The following is a 10,295-nucleotide window of genomic DNA, read 5'->3' on the forward strand; positions in this document are numbered from 1 at the left end:
GAGTCAACCATGTTAGCACCTAACAAGTAGCATGCACAAAGAGACTACCAACTTAGGTCCTTAATTCTACCCATCTCTCATTCATTATTCAAGGTCAAGTTCAAGGTTAAATTCGGGGTACACGTGTGTGCGTCGGGAGCAACATATGCTCTGATACCAACTGTGACACCCCTCGATAGGGCATCCAAAGGACTATTGAATCTAAGCGGAAAAATAAGGTATTTTTAAAACCTTTAAAAGTTTAAAGTGCGAAATCCACCATAAGTGATCAAACAAAATGAAAAGAAAGATAATTAAGTTTTACAATTTAAAACAAGTGCGTTGGGGAAAAGATATCCCACGAATAAACACAAGTCTAACGATAGGTGAGTCTAAGCAAACTATAACTAAGGTCCAAGGTTCAACGTTCTCGCTAGCTCACACGTCTTCCCCATAATCTGCATCACAAACCTGTCATTCATGTAAACATGAACGCCACAGTCAGTGGGGAGTAACTCAGGGTTCTCCCAGCCACAATATGTCGAAATGCATATAAGCAAGAACTTAATTAAACATATTGATCATACATCATACTTGACTAATAATGAACAAGGGAATACAAACGATAATCATAATGAGATAGGCATATTGCATTCTTAAAGAGATAGGCATGGTACATCATATTAAACATGCTTTCAAGGTAGCAAAACATGTATGTGAGATTAGGCATCGAATCATGTGAAGGAGGTAAACGACGGATCAATTGAATAGAAAATACATGGATAGAAACCATAGCCATTACTTGAAAACCTCTTAACAACCATAGCACGGGACGTGGCTACTAACGTCACATTCATACTTATGGCTTGCATCTCACCATAAGAACGGATGGAAACATCAATCCCGGCGATCATATCGCAACTAGGGGCTTGCATCTCACCACTAGTATCCGATAGGACCAAGACTCTCACAAACAATCATAGAAGACGTGCACTCTCGTATATAAGAACACACCAATGACCGTAACAAGCAAGACATTTACAAAGGCTTTGACTCAAACAAGACAAACCCGTAGACTCCAACCTCCTGGTAGGACGACGATCATAATACGGTCCTAGTCTAAATCTGGCCAGACTCTCGGGATGGACGACACCCGATTCGACATACAATCCCAAATCGTATCCAAGACTCGATCCATGACACCTAGCCGTGCCCCAAGGTCGAGTAACCCCAAATCGGAACAATGGTACCTAACCGTACCCCAAGGTCCGAAGAGGCGGAAGGAAGATAGCCCAACTCGGAAACAATGGCACCTAATCGTGACCCAATGTCCGAGGGCAAATAAATAAGGAATGTCGAGTAGTCACACAATGTAAACCGTCACACTCCGGTCACAAATACGAGTAACAATAGTTGCATGATCATCCCGTAAACATGTTATAAATTGACCACTTATCAATCATGGAAAGATGCATGTGTAAATCATTAGTTAATATAGGTTATAGGCGAAGAAAAGCACTCAGAGGGGTCTCACCGGTCGGGGGCGGCGGCGGTCCACCTACTGGGACTCCAGGCAAACATTAAAACTTACAGGGGGTTCCCAGGCCGGTCATGGGCGGCGGCGGTCAACCTACCGAGACCCATGGTTCATTTTTTGAAAAATTGTAAAAAGGCCAAAAGTTACGGGGGTTCCCACTGGTCAGGGGCCGGCGGCGGTCAACCTACTGAGACCCACGACATATTTTGAAAAGTGAAACAACATACGGGGGTTCCCAGCCGGTCAGGGGGCCGGCGGCCGGTCAACCGGCTGAGACCCACTGTACGCGTGAATCGCCAAAATCGTCTCTCAAATCATTTGCAAACAACCACAAATCGTTCCACAACAATTATTTACCTGTCCTAACATGATTCTAACCATGAAAAACAACATAATTGAGATAGAAATTCAACCAATACGGATCAAAGACAATAAAGATTGGAACTTGCCATCAAACATGTGAGAAATGTCATACAAGTATTCTAATCAACATCAATTCACCACAAGTCATGAAAGACACCAAATTTAACAATCATATGAGTCTAATACTACACAAATCACACAATTTTAACATAAAGTCGAGTAACCCATCACCGTTACCTTTTTGCACTTAAATCCACAAAAGACTCGTCTACCTTTCAAGAATCCACTTCCGGGTCAACTAACCTTTCTCCTAAACATAAGAAAACACAAAATAAGACTAAAAATCGAAACTAGAAAAAGGGGTACCATGAGAAATTGGTTCGACAGCCCCATTAATAGAGGAAAGTCGGATCTTTTCTTACCTAGAAAGAAGGAGGGCGATGAGAGGAAGAGGTAGACGCGAAAATCGTTGAAAACCGATGAGAAATGAAGGTTTTATGGCCAAATTAGTGAAGGAGGTGGAAGTTGTGTAACAATGGTGTTGTAGTTGTGTGTTTGTTGGGAATTTCAGAATTTAGGAGTGAGGGAGATGGAGTTGTGAGGGTTTAGTTGAGGGTTTTATGAAAAGAAAAGAGAAGGAGAAAAGGCCCATAGGTTATTAAAAGCCCAACAACTCAAATTGAGTCGGTTTTCCACTAGGATTTTCGTCTCAAGCCCACTATAACTCAAGACGGGAATTAATATTATTATTATCATTATTATCCGACCAAAATATTTATTTTGTATAACTTAAGCTTTAAAAATATAATATCTATAGAAATCATATTTAATAATGAAATTAAATAATTTAAAAATGTAAATAAGACAATGGAACGGTTAATTAAATTATAATTGCTAAAATAGAAAATTCGCGGGTGTTACAACAAATGCATGCGAAAGCTACACTAAATGCAATGTATGTACAAAAGAGAGGGGGAGAGAGGGGTATCATACAAATGGAGGTGGTGAGGTAGGCCTCTTTCACTCGTCATCCTCCTCATATTGGTAACCATATTGGTGAGAGCTCCCGGCTTGGTCATGCCCTCTTGCTTGGCCTCAATACCCTTCTTGGTCAAACTCTCCTCCTTGACCCGAGTACTCTCCACCTTGGCTAGAATGCTCTCCGCCGTCGCGATCCCAAGCTTGGTTCCCTTGATTAGGGAACAAGTGTTGCGGTTGTGTCCAAGAGGGCAAAGGGCCATTAGGGTCAACATACCCTTGTTGAGCCATGTTATAGTATTGGGGATAAAGGGCCAAGTAGTTGTCGACCCTCCCTTCATGTACCCCGAGGTCCACTCTATTCATGAGTGCCATCAAATCATTAATACCCGGGGTATTGGGGATTTTCGGTTCAAATTTGGTATGAGGGATAGGGTATGGTGGGATAGGCACATAGGAAGGTGGGCGAATAGGCCTTCCCGGTATCCCACGAGGTACTTGTTGTTGGCGGGGTGGCTCTTCTCTTTGAGGGAGATTGTCGAGAATTTGGATATCAAGGAGGTAGCTTGGTGGAGGCGAATATGGGCTCAATCTTGGGTCGATGCCCGGTATTCTCCAACCCTCAAGGATGATTGAGGTGCATCCTTTGGTGTACCATTCTACACTCCCTTCCTGGGTGTAGTTGCACCACCGGTGATGGTTGAAGACGATGTGCTCATCAATCAAAGTCCTCCCCTCAAGAGGAGTATAGGTCCCACGGGCATTGAACCCGGGGCAAAGGTAGTTGGCCAAAATAGTAATTAGACCTCGCATTACGAAGGTCTTGAGTTGGGTGGTACCTTGAGCAAAATCATGAAACCTAGTAAGTATCTCAAGGGGTGTGTTGAAGTTATAGCGCCTCGTCCCTCGAACATTCAAATAGGACTCAAGAAAAGTTAAATCAATGAGAGTACACCTATCTTATTCGTACCTCCCATTGGTGGTACCGGCAAGCGCTCGGTGATTCGAATCACCGGATGTTTGATGGCGAAGGTATAACATTGCTTTAGACCGGTAAAATTCCTCCCGGAAATAGCCCTCCAAAGTTGGTCCACATCAAACTTATCGGGTTTATCGGTAAAGTTGGTGGGCACTTCAAGACTTAAAATGTAGGCAAATTGATCAAGTGAAAGACTATGTTCTAGGTTGCACAACCTAAACTCCATGCCCACAGTTGTTCGAGTATTCATTACAATGCGAAGGCTACTTAAAAATTCAAGGGTGAGACTAAGGTACGTCTCCTCATGGGCATTGAAAAGTTTTCCAATCCCTAGGCCATTAAAGAACATCTCGGTAGGGTACCTTATCCTAAGGACTTCCAACACCCTAGTATCTATAAATTGAGTGGGTTCATAGTTCTTACCTAGCAATTTGACAAAGTTCTTGCGGTGGTCATCGGATTCGAAAAGCACCTCTTGGAAGTACTCAAGTTGTTCAATTCCTCCCCTCATTATGGGATGGAAGTTCCTTGGTAGCGCTACCTCTCGCGGAGTTGATGAGGATGATCCCTTGCGTTTCCTTCCGGTGGATTCAACCAACTTCTTAGCCTTGCCCTTGAGGTTCATCATCTTGAAGTTGAGGAAATGGGGGTTTTGTTGGCTTTTGATGTGGGGGGAGTGTTTTGGAGGATGGAGATGAGTGTTTTAGGGTTAGATAAGGTGAAGAAATGAGGGAGAAAGGGGTGATTTTATAGAAGAATAAGGGAATCCGGGCGGATAAGGGTGGGACCTGGCCGGATTGTTCGAGAAAAAGGCCCAATCCGAGCGTCTTCGCTGCGGGACGGGCGTCATTAGCTTGTAGAAGACGGGCGTCTTCCTTCAAATCTGCGCGGATTTTAAGACAGGGCTTCAGCTAATTTTGGAGCAGGAAGAAGACAGGCGTCTTCTGCATTGGGACGAGCGTCTTCCTCGGGACGGGCGTCTTCTCAAAAATCCGCTCGGATTCCCTGGCAGTTTCGATGACATTCAGGACCGGCGTCCCGTGGAGAATACGAGCGTCTTCTCTTAGGACGGGCGTCTTGCGCTAAATCCGCTTGGATTCTGAGATAGTGTCAACCAGTTGTTTGACGAGGGCCCTGGACGGGCGTCCAGGCCTCGGGACGGCCGTCTTCAGCTTCGTTTCTTCTTTTTCTTTCTTTTCTTTGCATAATTCTATCCTTTCACTGATTTGTTATTCCTCCTTATCTTTTTCTGAAATTTGCTCAATAAAAATGTAAGAAGACTCTCTCTCTCTCTCCCTACTCTCATGCAAGAAATCAAATGCAAATGCAAGAATTTACAATATTATACAAAGTAAAGGGTCCAAGAAATATCTTACAAATGGTGGTTTAAGATAGGACTCCACCAAACTAGTTCAAATTGTAGAAATTCTTGTCCATAGAGCTCAAGGCTCTTAATAAGAGATCAAAAGCTTGTGAACAAGCTCCAAATAAACACAAGTATGGGTTGCTCCATTTGAATATGAAATTTGGCCAAGGAAGCTTGTAATATGTTCTTTCTTTTGCTTCGTCCTCGGCATTAGTGCTTTCCCAATGCTTCCAATAAACAAGCCCATGATTCTTATCAACACTAGGCATGAAGTGTGGTTCATTTTCATCCGTAGACTTCCACTTACCAACTTCTTCTTCAATTTTGGTGATGATGATAGCATTTTGATTTTTTAATCCTTCCAAGGTGGAAGGAGAATCTTCATGACTTTGATGATCAAGTTCCTTAGAAGTTGTCATTGTGGGTGCCAAATCTCCACAAGTGGCTTCACGAGCAATTTTCTCTTTGAGCTTTTTCACCAAGTAGCTTTTGTACGATACTTTGGCCTTTTGAAGAAGGTCTACCATGTCTTCTTCAATGATCATTGGCTCTATGATAGGTGTCAAGTGGTCTTCATGAGGAATAAGGGAAGGACGTTCTTCATCATGATAGGGTATCTCAAATATCTCCAGGATAGGCTCCTCAAGCAAGGTGATATTATGAGTCCATCCGTTAGGTTCATCATCATTGTCGCTATCTTCATACGAATCATAAATGGGGGCTTCATTTAACTCTTTCTCCAATGTCTCAACATTCACTTCAAAGGACACACCCTCATACTCACAAAGGCTAAGAGTACTTGGCTTACTCAACCTCAGGTCTTCCTCATCGAACACAACACTTTAATAGTCACAAGAGCTCAAGGAGGTTGGCTCTTCCCATTTCTTATTTTCCATATCAAAAGTTACTACTTCAAATTCGCATTCATGCTCAATGTCCAAAGAACGGTGGAGAGTGATTGCTTGGGATTCTTTCAATTGGGTAATTTGAATCTCCAAATCCTCACCTTGGGCAACAATGCCTTGAAGAACATTATCCCTCTTTTGGCTCTCCTCTAGCATTTGTTTGAAGAAGTTTTGTTGATCTCCCATCATTTGGAGAATCATATTTTGAATGGGTTCATCTTCTTGTTGTGGGTAAGTGTGAAAGTAGTTGTATTGTGGCAATTGAAACTCATTATGAAGTGGGTATTGGGTAGGTGGTTGTTGTGGATATTGGATGTGAGTGTTTTGGTTGGAAAATTTGGGGGTAGTAGTTAGGATTTTCATTGTATGAGTTCTAAGGTAGGTTTGTGTTGACTTGCTCCTCAAACTCCCCATACCCATAGTCATACTCAAAAGATCCACCACATACTCCATAAGTCAAGTCTTGAGCCATCATAGTTAAGACAAGGAAACAACTACAAGCATGGAAACTACACAAAGATGGTAAGAACAATCCTTGAGGAACAAGTTCCTCAAGGTGAAAGCAAAATTAAAATAGACAAACAAGTAAGAACTTAATCATATAGCACCATCCCCGGCAACGACGCCATTTTGATCGTGGGCGTGTCGTTGTACACCTAATCAAAACACATTTATAATACTCAACAAACTACTAGTTAGTGGTAAGTCGAGGTCGATCCATGGGACGGTGTGCTTTGGGTTCTAAGTCTATCTATCTCAATTTATGCTAGTGTCACAATTTGTTTGGGTTTGTAGTTGTGTCTAGACTAATGCAAACAATAAGGTAAAACAAGTAATAAAAGGAAGGATGTAAACAATTGATTAAAAGTGCTAGGATGTCATGGGTTCATAAGGGATTCATGGGAGTTGATCATACAAACATGTTCACAAAGTTGCAAGCAATTAATGTTGTGGAGGAACCGAGTTGGTTTATGTCTTACGGTTCATAGGATGAGTTGGGTCCCGGAGCCGAATCGATTAGATTGTACAACACCTACAAGTCGACTTACTTTCCTCCTATTCAACTTCTATGCATGGTCTAACAAGACTCGAGTTGGTTTATATCTTACAAGTCAAGTTGAGTAGATAAGAGATGGGTAAAAATGCAAGGATTCATAGGCTTAGCATTTCATCAAATATAACATGTGCATAAAGTTGACATCACAACAAGCAAGCAATTTAATCATGTGAACATATTAGATTAAGCATGAATCAATCCCATGTTGGTTTCCCCTAATTACCCACTAATCCTAGCTAAAAGACTACTCACTCATTATCATGGGAAACATGTCATTAATGGTGTCAATCATCACAACAAGTATAAACATGATAATAGAATGAGGAAATGAACAATAAAGATAAAAGGGTAAAGAAATTATACCAAACTTGAGATGGTCAAATAATAAAGCAAAGAATAATAGAAGAAACTTGATTGATTGATGAAGGGTTGTCAATCCTCCAATAATAACCCAATAGTCTTCAATTACCCAATAATAAACTTGACTGATAAACTTGAACAATAATTAAGGAGAGATTAATGTGTAATTTGTGGAAAGATTAAAGAGTAATCTATTCTAATCTTCTCCTAATCTAATCTAAAGAAGGATTTGTTTCTAGCTAAGAGAGATCCCCCTTTTGATTATTACAAATGGGGTATTTATAGTAGGGATTCATTAGGTTAACTAAGGCTAAATTAGTAATTACACTTTTGAGTTTTAAGCAGGGAAACGCTAGTCTTTTTGGAAGGATGGGCATCTTGGCGGAAGATGTCGCGGTCCGTCCGTCCAGGGAGGAAGACGCGCGGATTCATGAGGTGGTGCACGGGCGTCTTCGTGGGAATCCGCTCGGATTCTTTGGGGGAATCCGGGCGTCTTTGTTGCTTGGACGCTCGGGTTGTCACTTCAAGACGGGCGTCTTGTGTACAAGCCGCTCGTCTTCTGTGGCAGAATCCCTTTTCTTCACTTTCTTTTTATTCTTTGTAGGATTGGTCTTTAGTTCTCGCTTCCTCTTCATACTAGTCCATCGAACATTGTCAAATAGCTTCCGAATACGCACGAAAGACGGGAATTTCCGCCTTATTATCTTCTTTCCTACAAAACATACGAAATGCACTAGGAAAGCAAAATAGAAAGCATTTGACGGATAAAATGGCTATGGAATGTTATAATAGTATGCAAAATAGGCTCAATTAGGAGACTAAATATGCTCAAATAATGGTCACATCAGTAAGTCCCAAGATTGTAGGCTCTTTTAATGTCAAGGGAGTTTTCGAATAAAGTGAACATGCAAATTTATTAAACTTACCCTATTTAAGCCCATTTGGCTGTCATCTCGGTAATTGAAAACATGTTAAAACAAAAACTCAAAGCCAAATAAGTAATTTCGTATCGTTTAGGTATGGGTTATATGTGACAATAAATAAACGCAGTTGCTCTTGAATGTAATTAAATCTTGGTATCCTAAATTTTTCTTTACTAATGCAAGATGTCCATCACTATTATATGCATGTTTAACGACATCGCATATTTGATAAGAATCGTATGTAGCAGAAAATTAAAAGATTAATAACTGAACGTCAAGAGTTGAGGGTGGGAAAATAATAAAAATCGAAGATGCCCCATAAACGTTGTACGTTAAAAACAAACTCCAAACTTTGATGGAATTTTCAAGGTATTGCTCTTTCAACACCAAATTTTTAACCGTATTGAAGTGCATAATATCCTATTGCATGAATATACAAACTTAATTTTGTAACATAATTGCAATACAAAATATTATACTTAGTTATTGAATCTATTGTGGTAATGAAGAGTAATCACCAAGTTAAACCGCCTCACAACCTTGATCCCGCTACTTATTATGTGAAGAATAAATAGATTACTACATAGAGGTAATTATATACAGTTATATTTGATAATCTCTCAATATTTTGTATATAATGAAAGAAAAACTCATAAGTCATACCTTTATTGACGGAATGGATGTAGATAACATGTTTATTAAAAACAAAAAGAAATCAAATAATTATTTCTATACTTCGAAATTAGCTTCACTTAAAATTATACTCGGTAGAAATTAAAAACTTCAACTTATAACAATAGAAAAATGAAATAAATGTCATCAATAACGTACGGCTTTCATCATCTCATAAATACACATTAAAGAGTACAACAAAAGCAAAGAACATAAGAACTATAGGACTAAGAACCAATTGTAGACATATAGCCTACAATGATTAACCATGATTACACAAATGAAAGAGCACAAATAATCCTAATAAAAAATATGAAGCCTTGAATGTACGTAGTAATACCTATCCTTCGTAATTCCTATCCTTCGTATTAACTTAGTAATTGAAAAAACTGGACTCTTTTAACTCAATATATATATCTGTATTGGATATGTTTTTTACTTCTGTGACTTTATCTCTAATTAGAAGATAATATGGTACATATTTGAAGAGTCACGGGCAAGAGCACCTAAGAGGGGGAGGGGGTGAATTAGGTGTCTATTTAAAAATTTAAGCTTAATGAAAGCTTCTTTTAAAACTCATAAATACTTTAAACAATGCTTAGATGAAAGGAGAAGTCGATACTTAGAACTAGAGAGTTAGAAGTATTCAACAACGATTCAGCAAGCAGAAGTTACAGTGTACTCAACAGTTGGTTCCGTAGATAAAAATGTGAGTAGAGTGTGCAGCGGAAATAAAATGAAATAGACACGACAAACGAGGTTTTTAAAAACTGGTTCAGTCACTACTCCGCGACCTACGTCCAACGCTATTTTATTAAACCTCTCAGAAGTAAACTCATACAAACTAAGACCACCCCGAATAATAAAACAACTCCCCAATCTACTCCGGTTGCTAATGCTTAAAAGCTACTCCACTTCCAAGACTTTTGCTTTGGGCTACTCCGCCGAAAGACTCCTTGCTTAAAGCTACTCCGCAATAAGACTTTTGCTTTGGGCTACTCCGCCGAAAGACTTCATGCTCAAAAGCTACTCCGCTTCGAAGACTTCATGCTTAAGGATAACTCTATCCTAAGACTTGTTTGGTTCTACCCGGTTGTTACAAGACTCCACTTATCTCAATGTTGATCACTCAATTGAACGGAGGAGATAAAGTTTAAGAACAAAACACAGGATCCT

At 40.1% G+C, this 10,295-nt stretch overlaps 1 long non-coding RNA gene across 1 annotated transcript; it reads right to left on the bottom strand.

The window, feature by feature from the left end:
- Positions 1-252: 252 nt before the first annotated feature.
- LOC141608882 (uncharacterized) lies at positions 253-2,468 on the bottom strand. The gene is made up of 3 exons (XR_012527037.1): positions 2,302-2,468; positions 2,117-2,189; positions 253-450 (listed from the first exon to the last, which is right to left on the bottom strand). It is a non-coding gene; the product is annotated as an uncharacterized LOC141608882 (long non-coding RNA).
- Between the last annotated feature and the right edge of the window lie 7,827 nt (positions 2,469-10,295).

Source organism: Silene latifolia, chromosome 10 (genome assembly GCF_048544455.1).
Source record: "Silene latifolia isolate original U9 population chromosome 10, ASM4854445v1, whole genome shotgun sequence".
Lineage (NCBI taxonomy): Eukaryota > Viridiplantae > Streptophyta > Magnoliopsida > Caryophyllales > Caryophyllaceae > Silene > Silene latifolia.